Here is a 14834-nt window from a genome sequence, read left to right on the forward strand (position 1 = left end):
TAGTAAGGGCAACTTGTGGGTCCTAAAAAGAAAAAAAAGAAGGGTGGATGGATAGAGTTTCAGATTTACAAGAGAAAGCCTATTATTCTAAACTTTCTGGAAGCATCTAGGTAGTTAGTCTTGGAAGCATCAGGCTGGAAAGGATAAAGATATTCTGAAGTCTTGAAATCAGGGTTGGCCAACCATTGCTATTTGTAGCAAGTTAGTAGCTTGTGGAATGACGAGTCTTTCATGTGTGGTGCTGTTGTTCTCTATGGCATAGAGTATCTTTCATCGGTTTAGCCTGGCGTGCCACTTATAATCTTATTTGAATATTTTAACTTCAGTGATTCACATTCTAGCAGTCTCCAGTTTAGAGAACTGCGGCATGTTACAGATATTTTGAGATGATGTTAAAAACTTGGTATTTTGATAATCATGTACTTGACTTTAGCCCAAAGGCTAAGAAGTGATTTTGATAAGTTCCACCTTTACCAGCATCACACCATTTTTGGGTGCAAGACCTTTCTGGATTGGCAACTTGTATCTGGACCTGGGCTCTTTTCCGATATATTTCTAGGTGGGTCTTGGGATTATTTTTGGAGGCCCACCAGATAAAATCTCATAGTGTACTACTTGGATATTTACCTTTGCAATCATATTTCCAGAAAGGCTTGTTTAATTCCTATTCTGTTACCTTTATCACATCAGGCACAGTATCTTTCAATCTCTCCACTCTTAATTTCTCTGGATTTCAGCAGATTTGCTTGGTTTTTAAATGCTTTTATCCTGATCAAATGTTCAGATTTTATCACTGCTTCTGTTTTAGACTTCTGGCATTTATAACCTTTGGCATTTCTCCTGTTTGTTTTAGTGTGCTTTACTTTTCAGAGATAACATATTTTGTGGAGTCCTTGGTGCTCTCTGAGCCTTGTTGTTTTCTTGCAGACATTTCATTGCCAGACTAGGCAACATAGTCAGTGTGAAGTCCACACAACATATTTTATATATTTCCATTGTATATGTTAATAGCAACCTGTATGGATAAATGTTTCTGTTTTTATATGCCTTGAGAACTATTATTTGCAATGGGGCATACAACTGTTCTGAGAGGGACCTTTGACAAGTGTTCATGGGGGGGGGGTCACATTTCAATAAAGCAAGAACAAGAACAAAGGCAGCAAATATGACCATTTCTTGTATATTAAATAATTTTCCCTTTTATCATATTGAAAATTATGATTTAGTACAATTATTGGAAGGAGTCTAGGACTCAAGACTGGCAAGCAGAACATGGAAGATTCCTTGGGCAGGAGATTGCACACTCTAAGTCAGCCTTTCTCAACGTTTTGACCCTGGAGGAACCCTTGAAATCTTTTTCAGGCCCCAGGGAACCCCTGCATGTTCAGGCTCAAATATAGGCCAGAAGTTACAAAATTATTATATTGGTTTCATGGGTAGGGCTGTAGATATGCATTAACTGTGTTCTTAAACTAAAAGTAAAGAATGGAACTTACCTCTTTAACATGAAGTGGCCCGAATTTGAAATATTTTTTTAATTAAATCGTGATCTCCCAGGGAACCCCTAGTGATCTCTCACGGAACCCTAGGGTGCCATGGAACCCTGGTTGAGTAACCCTGCTCTAATTTGTAGGGTGGCTGGTGCATTTTAGAAATGGATAAAATTATTTAGGTAAACATGTTTGAGGATAGCTGCAGTCCTCTTTGAATAAGGCTGCATTTGAAGACTGATAGAACCTTCCACTCCGTTCAAGCGTCCTGCAGCCCAGAGGATTTCCCTTTAATCAGTAAGACTTATCAGTAATGCCAAACATAATTTCAAGTCAGAGGCCTTGATTTATAAAGCCATTAAGGAGTGAAGGCTAGATAATACAAAGTCCAGTTTTGGAAGGCAGTTCAGTTGGGTTACCTGACCAAGTCTCTCTTGGAAGGTGGAAGGGATCTGTTAACAGATGCATAGTTAAATATCGTGCCAAATGCTTTTATATAGAAGTATAAAAGCTTTCTTCTGTTGCAAAGTGGTCTTCAGTTTTTGGCTGACTGTTAGGCTGTTGTACCATTGCCTTGAGGGTCTTCAAAGCAGGCTATAAGGTGTGGAAGAGGTTGTGTGGAAGAGTATAAAAGGTTCTCTTGTGGCTTCTGAAGCTCCTTTGGAGCCCCCAATTCCCAGGCTGAGGAAGGGAAGTATGTCCTTCTGGGGTCTTTGTCTGGAGATTGAAGGAAGTGGGAGAAGCTCTGGAGGCTGCAGGCAGCTAGGAAGAGGGCAAGCCAGTGAGGATGCAGACTGTTGAAGGAAGGATTACGCAACAAAAAACTCAGCATCCTCCAACAGCTGTTGTAGCCAGTGTGATATTTTTTTTTCTTTGCTGGAAAAAATGGCAAGGGTTAGATTCTTTCCCTCCTTTGCTGTCATTGGCATCCCTCCCTTTTCTCTTGCACTTGAGGAAGAATGGATAAAAAATGTCGCAGTGCCAACCTATTTCAGTGGCCATTGGCTAGTGGCTTCGATGGGCTTTAAATTGATGGGACGCTCTTTATTTGGTCTCTCCTGTGTTGCAAGCACTGTGGTTTTGTTTTGTTTTTTAGGATGCATTGATTTTAAGCCATACGGTAAAGTGGCCCAGCAAAGTCACAGTGGAAGGTGGGATTAACTACTTTAAATCAAAAGCTACAAATGCTAGTGTGGTATGCTTAGAAGGAAAATTGTGGTGTGTGTGTGTGCATATCAGAGAATCTTCTTTAAATCATCCCTTACAGAGAGAGGATCTTTCTTTAATATGGTTATGACTACTCACTTTTTTATATTACCAGACTTCAAGTGCACTGTCATAAATATGCATAGAAATGTAATTGTCTTATTTTATTTTATCACACACACACACACACACACCCATTGGTTTCTTGCATTTCTGGCTCAAAGGAGGATTACATATTGAATTTTCGTAAATATAGATCTTAGGTTCTTCCCCTCCCCCCATCATTTGAAAAACAATGAATATGCACAAAATTCTTTCTCTAAAGGTGAAAATGCCTGTAGTGTGATAATTATGGCTGAAAATGATGCTTTGCTGAGTTGTATTTTTTTTTTGTACGAATTATGTAAAGGTATGGTGAAAGGACACCACCACTGCATTATTAATGTTAAAAAATGGATGCTGCTCTTTGTGCAGTGTGTTTTTCTAATTAGATGAAAGCTACAGACTTCCATTTCCATAATCAGCATGGGAACAGAAACTCAGCAAAAAGAAAAAAAAAATCCATGTATTTGCCACAGCTTCTCAGTAACATAAAAATGGCTTTTATAACATAAAGGCTGTAATTAGAATAAGTCAAACCAGTTGGAAGCGATTAAAGCAAGGACAGAGTAATCTTCCTACTGTATATTTTGTCTAGAGATTATTTCTTACTACCAAGGTGTAGGTTTGATTCATTTAGAATGCTTGATGTGACAAGGATAATCTTTCAGAAGGCAAATGAACACACATTCAGAGATGCTGCTGAGGTTCTCTTTCTTTTTAAATATATTGTTCATTTGATGGGAAGGAAAGCCTTGCCATGAACCAGGGGAGGGTCACAACAGCTGAACTGCTGGGGAATTCATTGAACTGAATTGTGATTATCCATCTGAGTTCTCCTTTTCTGCATCCAAACCACCCCCACCCCCACCCCCACCCCCACCCCCACATTGAGGATGCACTTTAGAGGTCCCCATGGAATAATTTGCCACATGTCACTGTGACAAGTTGATGCAAGTCTCATTGTGTTTAAAATTATAGTCCTGAGGTAGGGATTTTCTGCGTGTTACTTCTCTGACATCAGCTATTAAAAAGATGCAAGTAAATCTTGGCAGGTATAAATTTGAAGAAGAAAAGAGATTATGTAAGAAAATCAGGATGGTTTAATATTAATTAGGCTCCAAAGAAGACTGGCTATTCATCTGGTGGCCCTTTATTTATATGGCTGGTTCTTCCATACCAACACGGTTTCATGGACAAGGAAGCTCCATTCTTACCTAATGGCTTTCTTTCTGCTCGGAACTTCCATGGTTCTGTGAAGATTCAGGATCACACTGACTGTGTTCACACAACCGGGCTAATCCAGATTCCTCCTTGTGCACCAATAGCTCATGACACACGATGGTCATGAGGCTATCTTTGGTAGGGGTGCAGGGAGACTAGGAAACTCTCCCCTCCCCTCCCCAGTTGTTGCTTTCTGTTCTTCCCTACTCTGAAGGAGAGGGCACATGACTTCGAGCCCCCAGAGGATATTTTGTGCAAGGTCTCTGGCAGCACCACTAAGCACAGCACCACAAAGGGCATCTTCAACAACACCCCAGTCCTGGCATGGTTCCAAGGAGATATGCTTGTTTGCCAAAAGAAAAGGGCAGCTTTCACTTACAGTGGAAAAACCATTCTACAGTATCCATTTCTGAGCTGTTATAAAAGAAAAATCACGCTCATAGCTTCTTTACCAGGGCACTGCAATGCAACAGCAGGAAGTTGAGCCCTGCGTGGGCCAATTTCCCATAGTTTTAGACTTTGATGGAATTCCTTCTTCCCAATAAGGGTAGGTCTGGCAGGAATACAAGGAAAACCATCTCTGATAGCACTTCCTTATAGCAAAACAGGAGGAAACCCCTTTTTTGCAGGTGATAATGATCAGTAAAAGCATCATCACTGGAGAGAAAGGTTCTAGGTCAAATTGGTTCTTGTAATGCCTGTTTTTCACTTGTAAGGAAATATAGAGATATATACACACAGTCTGAAATTATTTGGAGCTCATACATACTTTTTCATATTGTTGTCATTCTTCTAAAGGAATCTGCATGAGAAGAAGATGAATGACTAGGTATCTTGCAAAAGAGGATGAAGGAGCCCATGCCCAGGCTTTGGCCCCAGGAATGTAAAGAACTCCTCAGCCAGGGGGTTTTCACTCAGCCAAGTGAAAAAGAGAGACAAGTATTGTTAGTTTCAAGTCCGGAGAGACATGATGAATGGATTATCTTCAGGAATAAGAGCTTATTCATGGACAGAGCTCCTTCACAGGAGAAAGTTTCTTCTGAAGAGTTAATTATTAGCCCCTGGAATATAGATGGGTCCCTAGAAGATGTAATTTTTATAGACCCTCATTTATGAACAACTAATTTTAGAGATAATAGCCTGGTTCCTGCATTGTGCAGGAATGTGACTTATTTGGTGTGCTGCATCAACCCAGCTATTCTGGTATGAAGACCATAGATTATAACTAGTGAGGTGTCCTAACCCAGCTAAGAGTAATTTGTTCAATAAATTAAGTAGTCCATGGTTTGGTGTGACATGTATATTCAGTCAATCTTTCATTAACAGCTCCTGATCATACAGTGGTACCAACTTGCTCTTGTATGCTGAAACTCTAATCCTTTGGGGGCTGTAACACTTTGGAGGCTATCATAGACTCTGCTTTTGGACTCTTTTGGACTCTGACTGGGTTCATGGGTCATGTTACTAACTGGATTCACACAACATGCTAAGATGTCTACAATTACTTACAAACCAGAAGGATGGGGTTCACACAACATACCATCAATATGCTGATGATACTCAGCTATACATTTCCATTCCGGGGGAAGTAAGTGATGCTGTGGCTGCCCTTTCCAGGTGCCTGGCGGCTGTTGGGGTCTGAATGGGGAACAACAGGCTTCAGCTGAACCCTGATAAGATGGAGTGGCTGTGGGTTAACGGCCCCTCGGTTCCTAGGAATTTGCCATCTTTAGTCCTGGATGGAGTTGCACTGCCCCAGACAGACCCGGTGCGTAACTTGGGGGTCCTCTTGGATTCACGACTCCTGCTCAAAGAGCAGGTGGCAGTCGTGGCCAGAAAGGCCTTTGCGCAACTTCGTGTTGTGGCTAGTTATGCCCCTTCCTGGAGCGAGAGGCCCTTCCAACGGTCACTCACGCCCTGGTCATCTCCCATATAAACTACTGGTAATGCGGTCTACATGGGGCTACCCTTGAAGAGTATCCGGAAGCTACAGCTGGTCCAAAATGTGGCTGCGCGGATGATTTTAGGTGCTTCAAGATCAGCACATATTACTCCGTTGCTCCGTGAGCTGCATTGGGTGCCAGTTTGCTTCTGGGTCCAATTCAAGGTGTTGGTTATCACCTTTAAAGCCCTACATGGCATGGGTCCAGGGTACCTAAGGGACCGCCTCTTCCCCATTACATCGACCCATCCCACCTGGGCATGCAGAGGGGGCATGCTGCGGACCCCGTCTGCAAGAGAATTTCATCTGGCGGGGTCCAGAAGGCAGGCCTTCTCTGCAGTAGCTCCTGCCCTTTGGAACATCCTTCCCCTGGAAATGCGGTTAGCCCCCTCTCTTCTGGACTTCAGGAAACAGCTGAAAACCCGGTTTTGTCACCACGCTTGGAGTGGGGAGAGGAAGAGCCATTCTTGGGGCTGGTTAGTTCCCTAGCCCTGCAAGGACCAGCCTTATCCCTTATGGGCTGAATTGATCTGCCCTTATTTGGATTTTATTGTATTTTATATTTGTTGAAATATTGGTATTATTTATAATTTTATTGAATTTTAAATTGTTTTTACTGTGAACCACCAGGGTCCCCCATGTGGGGGACGATGGGCGATGATAAAAATCTGATAAATAAATAAATAAAATAAAATAAAGTCCAAACTAAAGAAACCACATTATGGCTTAGTATATTTTATGATCCTAGACGTACGGAATACAATGATTATTATTAGGAGCGATGTTGTACAGTATTCTCTCTCTCTCTCTCTCTGTCTGAATGGAGCCTGGTAGATCATGGGACTGCCATGACTGTTGTCATGAGCACTGATGGCGAGCAGGAGCGGGCCTCGATCCAGAGGGGAAAACGCATGCGTAGTACTGAGGAGTTGAGCAGCCATTCAAAGAGACACAGATCAGACCCGCCTTAACTTTTGGGGTTTATCTGTCTGGGTTTTTCCCACGCTTCTTCAGTTTGTTAGGATTCTGTCTTATGCAGCAGTAATAAACACTAGAGACCTCCTCCTCGTCTCAGCGTGATTTCTGACTGTTAGGACAATTGTAGTGTAACTGGATTGTGTACATGTGTGAGGCTGTACCTCTTCCTTGAATCTAATGTATATAATTGATTATAGCTTTTATGCTGGGCCTGCTGTGAATTATTGGTGAGTAATTGGGTTGTGTATTCAACAGTCTTACAGCTTCCTAGACAGTCCCTTCTGTTCATGCTTAGTCATCAGACCGGTGCCTTACCCCATCGTTAACATGCATGCATTTAGTCATACCATCGTCATCATCCCTAATGCATTGGCTTACTGAATTTTCAACCAGCCCATGAAAACTCCTGTAACATGCTAAAGCAAGATTCTGAGAGGGTTTCTATGTCATCTTTATCTTCTCTTTCCCATTCACAGTCAGAGATTGTCAATAATTCAACAGCTGTGGCCCTCATGGGCCAGTCCCTCTCTCAGTCTTTACACAGAGCCAAAGCGGCCCATCAGAGTGGGAAGTGCTATCAATGTCCAACTGATCTATCTTCCATGAATGCTCCCCGGCTCTTGATGCATATCTAGAAGTAAGGGGGGGAGGAGGATGGGGCAGTGGGAGAGAAAGACGTTTTAGAAGAGCCTTCTGCACAGCCCCTGCTTGCTCAGAATCCTTGACAAGGTTGGTGGAAGTGAGACTTGTACATCCTTACCAATGTTTAATGAAGTCATTGTTCATAGATTAGCCACACTTTATGGCAGGGTTTCTCAATCAGGGTTCCATGGCACCCTAGGGTTCCACAAGAGGTCACTAGGGGTTCCCTGGAAGATCATGATTTATTAAAAAAATTATTTCAAATTCAGGAAGCTTCACATTAAAGAGGTAAGTTTCATTCTTTATTTTTAGTTTAAGAACACTGTCCATGCACATCTTCAGGCCTACCCACTTCTGGCCTCTATTTGAGCCTCGGTTCCCTGAGGCCTGAAAAATATTCCAAGGGTCAAAAAGTTGAGAAAGGCTGTTTTAAGGTTTGTTTAGCCATAGCATGTTGGATAAGATGTAATTGGCTGGCTTCATGCATCCTGTTAAACCAAGAAAACCTTTCTTTACAAACCACAGTGGTTGGGTTCCAGCAAAGTCCAAATCAAATCAAATCAAACCAAACTAAACTATATTATGTTATGATGTATGACCTGGGTCATACTGTTTGGACTGGTGGGGTAAGTTCTGTGATCTTTTAAAGAACACCAAACCAGGGTTCTGCAGATTGAACCCTGGTATCCTACTAGGGAAGGGCTAAGTATTCTGCATGTGAGCAGGTCCCTTGAAACACTGAGCTAGTTGAGTTCTCCTTGAAATCATTTCCAAGTTATCTTTGCATATACAGTATCACCACTTGGCTTCGATGGTAGTCACAGCAGAAGGTTGTCTCTTCCATCTTCCCACTTCATTGTCAGCAGTGTTCCTGTTGCATACTTAACATCACAAGTACAACTTTCATTTCTTTTATCCTTCTGAAGAAACAATCTACCCTATGCTACTGATGGTGTGTTTGATTTCTAATAGGCTTTATTTGGCATGAATATGGAGGAGAGAAATACTTTTTTATGTTTTTGGAAGAGAAAGGACTTAAATAAGACTCCAAAATACCTGCTTGAAAAAAACAGGGTGGATGTACAAGTGGGGAAGTAGCATTAAGGAAAGCTGGCTCGGTTATGTTTTAAACATTTTGGTTACAATGTTAGCATGTGAAGCTTCACTCCTGATAAGATTTAATTAGAATTAAAGCTGCTGTTTGCATACTTAATGTCGCTTCATTGTTTTCTTTTATGAATTATCTTTTATGTTCATACATTCTTCATAAATGATCTATGTTCTGGATGTTTGCTTAAACACTGCTTTGTGGCAAGGAGATTAGGAGCTTCAGAGTTGTTTTTCTTCAAACAAGTACAAAAGAAAGCAGAGTGGGTTCTTCATATTATGAATAAGTTGCAGCTCTGTGGTGTTTAAATTAAAATATCCTTATTGGTAAACTTGTCTCTCTGCTTGTGCATGTATATATGGTATGTAGTGGTGGAACAAGGAGATGAGTTTAGGACTTTATATTTCTCTGTCCTTAGAATCTTGAGATAGTGTTAACTTCCAGTTAAAATTTATTTGGCAATGTTTGGATTGTCTTATTTATTTATCATTTATTTATTTATTAAATTTATCCACCGACCAATCTCGTTCAATATCTTGCCAGAATAGGTGCTGCAAAATTGGAAGGGGCTCTGCCAGTAAAGTTAAATGAGAGAAAAGCCAAATTAAAAGTGTACCTATTACAAAAGCCAGCCTCTAGCATCAACTTTATTTTGAAGAATGCCTCTGGATCCCATACTGGCCTCCTAAATATTTTTCTAAAATAAAAATTATGGGTCATTTTCCAGTCCAGTGCTTCATTTAGAACTGTTGGGGCAGCAGGAAGTTTTATGACAAGTGGTCGTAGCTGTCATTTTATGAACAGGCAAGCTCTGCATGGAAAGCATTGTGAGAGAGACCCAAAGCTGTTTTTCAAATTCCAGATATCTGCACTGGCTCAGAAACTTTGTCTGCCCTAAAAAAAGTGAGAAGTTTCTGAGCTGAGCTTGAATCTTGGGCACAACCAGGAAGTTCTCTTGGAGAAAGTATGGAAATGGTATGTCATTGCCTTTTTCCAATATGTTCCTTCTCAGTTTAGCCTACAACTCTGGGCTTGTCTGGTGAGCTAACAGGTCTGACATTGGTTAGACTTTTAAGACCAGCAAAGGTTGGCTAGATGTTTCCACCTAGGGGCATTCCTCATCTGAGGAGGCTGTGTGTTCCAAAGACGTACATTCCTATTTCCCCTGTTCTTCATTTGGAATTGTATGAAGGATAATGCAGTGCTAAGATTAAGGACTTGAGTTCATCTGGGGCCAAAGTACTCCTCCCAGGTTCTTCCTTAGAACTGCATTGCAGCATTGCAAAAGTGAGATCAAGAAACCTACTATCTGACAGCCTCTGTGTGATTCCACAGACACTGTGTTTACAAAGTTCAGATTTCTTCAGACATCTCTCCTTCAGCAGCACCTTGATATGTGGGAATCAGCAAGAGGAAGTTTTCACAGCAAAACGATAAGCGTTCTATCTGCTTTCTGCTACAGATCAAGACAGTATTTTAAGTCAGAGCTGCAGGAGCTTTGGAACACTTAGCAACCCCATTCATTTAATGCATGGTGGAGTTGAAAACCCAAGGATCCATTTCATCCCATTGTGTCCTCTATAAGAGGTCAAGCATATCTGTATCAAAAGCTTTTTATTTTGAATAGCCTTCTACTACCCATGATTTGATAAGGGTGTTGTGAACAGGGGCTCCCTCACCTTCTTAATAAAACCAAAAAAGGATTAGTCTGGGAACCTACTGAGGCATCCTCTCTAATCTCCTTCTCTCTTTGAGGGCCAAATCATCACAGGTTTCCTGACATGAAAATGACATTAGAGTTGACAGACATAAGGACTTACATTTTGTCAAATCCTGAGCTGTGTCTCTAAATTGTGGGGAGGGGGAATCCGCACGCTTCCATCTTTTTCAATTGGCCCTGTGCAAGAGACACGCTCACCACGCAAAGGTGAAAGTGAATAAAGATGAGTGCAGGCTCACAAACTGCTTTCGCTCCAGGGTTGGTTTTAATGAGCTAGTCCCTAATGAGTTGTCCCTGCAACTAGCTTCAGGCCTAAACAGATGAGGCAGGGGTCCTGCTAAATTTTTGATGGGGTTTGCTTGGCTTTTTATGAGCGAGCAAGCAGCCAGAAAGTACAGGGCTGTGCCATAAATCTTTTACAAGAGCTCAATTGTTGTCCAACTTGTCAACGGGGTTTTGTAAGACCTGATTTCTAATAGAAGAGGGTGGCATGTTGTAAGCGGGATTGACAAAGGAGGCGATGGGAAGCAGAATCAACCATGGAGGAATTTTGTTCTGTCAGGAGCAGGGAGACAAAGCCCAAATGACTTTCTTAATGATTAAACGTCATCAGCATTGAGATGCAATCAACATTGTCAATGGACTGGGTTTTTTTCCCCCAAAATAACATGCACACAAATACAAATACTTAAACGTTTTTCTCAGCAGAATGATTACATTGGTGTTCTGTTATGTAGAGTTAAAGTAATACAGTTAGATGACTTTATGAAAACGTTTCTGAAATATCCCTGATCCTATGAAAAAGGTGTGGAAAATGCGTATCTGTGATATCAAGTTAATGTCTTGTGCATGTTGAGGAAAGATCATATTCATATTTGTAATGTATGTCAGATTTTCAAAGTATTGCTTATCACATTAGCCCTTATACTACCCTTGAAAGATAGGCAGCTTCCAGTTTTATGTGCTGCAGTTCTGAGCCTCAGAAATTACATATATACATTCCTTTATTATTTATTTGATATGTACATTAGAGATAGATGGGTCCAAAATGGCCAAGTTCCCAGCTCATGCTAGTTAACTGCCGTGTGGTTCACTGCAAGGTGTGAACCCAGTCCATGTGAATATTAGGAAAACTCCTGTAAAAAAAAAGGGGGGGGGGGCACAATAGGGGAAATTATATACACAGTGCTTACTCTGAAGAAAATTATCCTCGGAAGATGCATGTTAAAAAAAATGTGGGATTTCTTGCATGAAAAAGAAGAAACAAAATCTGCAGAATAATGTGGATACTTGTCATTGCAGGCTTAGGGTTACAGAAAATTGAAAAGGAATTGTTTGCACAGTCCTATTCTTATATCCCAGAAATATGATGATATTGTTTACCATGTGCTCAAATCCTTGCAACCGAAACAGATGGGAAAATCCTTAGATTCTGTTCATTTGCGGGGGCGGGGGGGGGGGTCAGGGCAGGATTATGGGTGCCTAAGTTTGTGCAACTAGAGATAGTTTATAGTTCCAAACGGTGGGAACAGCACTGGTAGAATAGTTTAATATTAGTATTAGGCAGAGAGGCAACTATAACCCAGAAACAGAGGCTTTGTATAGCTTGCCAGTTACACAGTTTGATAAAAGCTGTGCTTTTATCTTCTCTGTGAAAACAGCTCCAAATCAGAGCCCGTAGTATTCAGGACACTGGGTTGCTCTTAAATAAAATGGAGGTCTACTTGTGGGGGTCCATTCATTGCACCACAGAAGCTTGATCTCGCTGCTGGGGCTAACCCTGAGAGGGGTCCGGCTCAGATGAATCCCAAGTGCACGATCATTCTGAGCACGTCATTGTTCCCTATTAATTAAGTAGAGTGTCTTTCCGGCTTATAAATTCTGCCCAAGTTTGTGGTCTGAAAATGCACATTCAGCAGTCTTCAGTGCAGCTCGGGAAACGGCCTCGTTCTTTATCCTCATCCACACTCACATCATTTAACAAATTTAATAAGCCTTCACTGCTTCAGTTACTTGTATAGGATTTTGCATCCCTCCCTGACATCCGCGCAGTGGACTGGAAATCTGGTGTTGAATGGGTGGAGGTGAAATCAATGGCTTCTCCCCCTGGGTGGCCGAGTTCCTTTCATTTCAGGAGAACTGACATTTGTGTAGCATGGGTGTCCATGCATTCATATATTACTCCTTGCTCACCGGTAGATGCCCATTGGGATTAGGCAAGAGAAAAGGAGAAAACAGGGTGCAAATAAATGTAATTAGTTCCCTTTCCTTTTTTGTTTTTAATCCCATTTTATACGCCAATGAAATTTGTAGTTGCCTTTTTTTTACTGGTCACACACATGCTGTTTCAATCCTTATCTTACATGTGCTTTTCATCAAAAGCATTAAATAAATTAAGGAGGCCTCCCCCCACCCCACCCCACCCCACCCCAAAAAAGAAAGAAACAGCCTATGTGTGTGGAATGGTTAGTTTCTATCAGGCTATGTAATGAAGTCTGCTTTTGTTCAAAGCAAAATCATTTGCTTTGAATCATTTCTTTTTCATCCGCACAAGTTTAACATTAATTAACATTCCCATTGAAGAGGTAGGATGTTGTGTATTATTTAAAGTGCCAGCTGGTTTGACTGTTGTCAAATCAGTTCTGATAGGAAAGAAGATGGGTGAGTTATCAAGCTGTTTTCCTTGATTTCCAGGTTCCTGATAATTCAACATTTGGGGTTAATAGTTACTTCCTAACCAGAAAGAATCTGGGTTTCAAAAACTGGGAGAGCTTTTTTATCCCTGATATTTTAACATGTATGCTAGAGGTTGCTAGTAATAAAGATGCAGGATGAGTAAGAGAAAACATTTTACACATATTGGCAGGATATATCTATCATGCTAAGCCATGGTTTATATAAACAGTGGTTTATTGAATAAGCCACAGTGGTCTGGATCACACACAATCCTAAAAATTGTAATTGCAGTTTTAATAGCTAAAATGGCTTGGTTCATACTTGGTGGCAAGCTAAAACTCAACAAATCAGATTATATGGCAGAATGAAAAATATGTGAATAATTTATGGAACTGAGTGCCACAAGGTGGGATGAAGGCCATTGGCTGATAGAGTCATGGTGTAACATTATTTTTTTGTGATCAAAGGAGGCTTTAGCAGCACTTTGGATTAGAACAGTGTTTCTCACCCTTGGCAACTTTAAGACGTGTGGACTTCAACTCCCAGACTTCCCCAGCTAGCCATGCTGGCTGGGGAAGTCTGGGAGTTGAAGTCCACACGTCTTAAAGTTGCCAAGGGTGAGAATCACTGAATTAGAAGGACTCCCAGGAAGACTGTCACAAACCTAAGAACATATTGAGAGTCAGGATGCAGCAGATCAGAAACATCATAAGTCAACCCTTCCCTTCCTATGGAGTTGAAATAAAAGTCAGTTTGGAGCCAATAAATAGGTTATTAACAAAATAGTTCCCAGCCTCCAGAAATGAGAAGAATGCTATCTTGGACATTTTTTTTTAATTTGTTCAATCATGTCCAATTCTTGGAGACTGCCTGGACAAGTCCCTCCAGTTTTCTTGGCAAGTTTTCTCAGAAGTGGTTTGCCATTGCCTCTGTCCTAGGGCTGAGAGCAAGTGACTGGCCCAAGGTTACCCAGCTGGCTTTGTGCCTAAGGCGGGACTAGAACTCAGTTTCCTGCTTTCTAGCCTGGTGCCTTTACCACTGCACAAAACTGTCTCTCATCTTAGATATAGGAGGTGGTATATCAATAATGTAGCTGTACTGTGTGGTAGTCACTGACAGCTTTAATCCCCCATGGATTTGCCTAAGCATTTTTCCAAGTTGCCATAGTTGAATGCCTTCACTGTTTCTTGTGGTTGCCCATTCACCAATGAACAATAAGCTGAATGAAGAACTTTTTCCTTTGGTCTCTCAGTCTTTCTCTGCTGAGCTTCTTCAGATGACCCCAGTTTTATGAGATTTTAATGCACATGGTACATGCCTATATACACGTTTGATGTGTGTCCTATTGCTTACCTTTCAACATTCCAAACCCTGTCACTTTTTTTCCCCCTTAGACATAATCACTCGGTATTAGCCATCCACATTCAGGGCAGTAACTTCAGTGCTAGATGCTGTTGAGTTGGGGCACATCATGCATGCATGGTCCATAACCTCTTAGGACCATCTTGTTGGCCATTGTTCAAAACAAATTGCTAGAGAAGATCCAGCAAGTATCTTGCACTTTAGAATAGAGGTAGATCATCTCTCATTTGGCTCATGGGTCCACATTTCCCAACTGGCTAGTAGGAAACAACTAGCTGGTTTACCACTGTGAATATCTGCAGGAAAATAGTAATCTGCAGAAGGTTGCTATAAGGGTAAAGGAAGACACTGGTACAGCCACTGACAGTTGGATGACCCTTGAGGCTA

Source organism: Candoia aspera, chromosome 14 (assembly GCF_035149785.1).
Source record: "Candoia aspera isolate rCanAsp1 chromosome 14, rCanAsp1.hap2, whole genome shotgun sequence".
In the NCBI taxonomy this organism is placed as follows: domain Eukaryota; kingdom Metazoa; phylum Chordata; class Lepidosauria; order Squamata; family Boidae; genus Candoia; species Candoia aspera.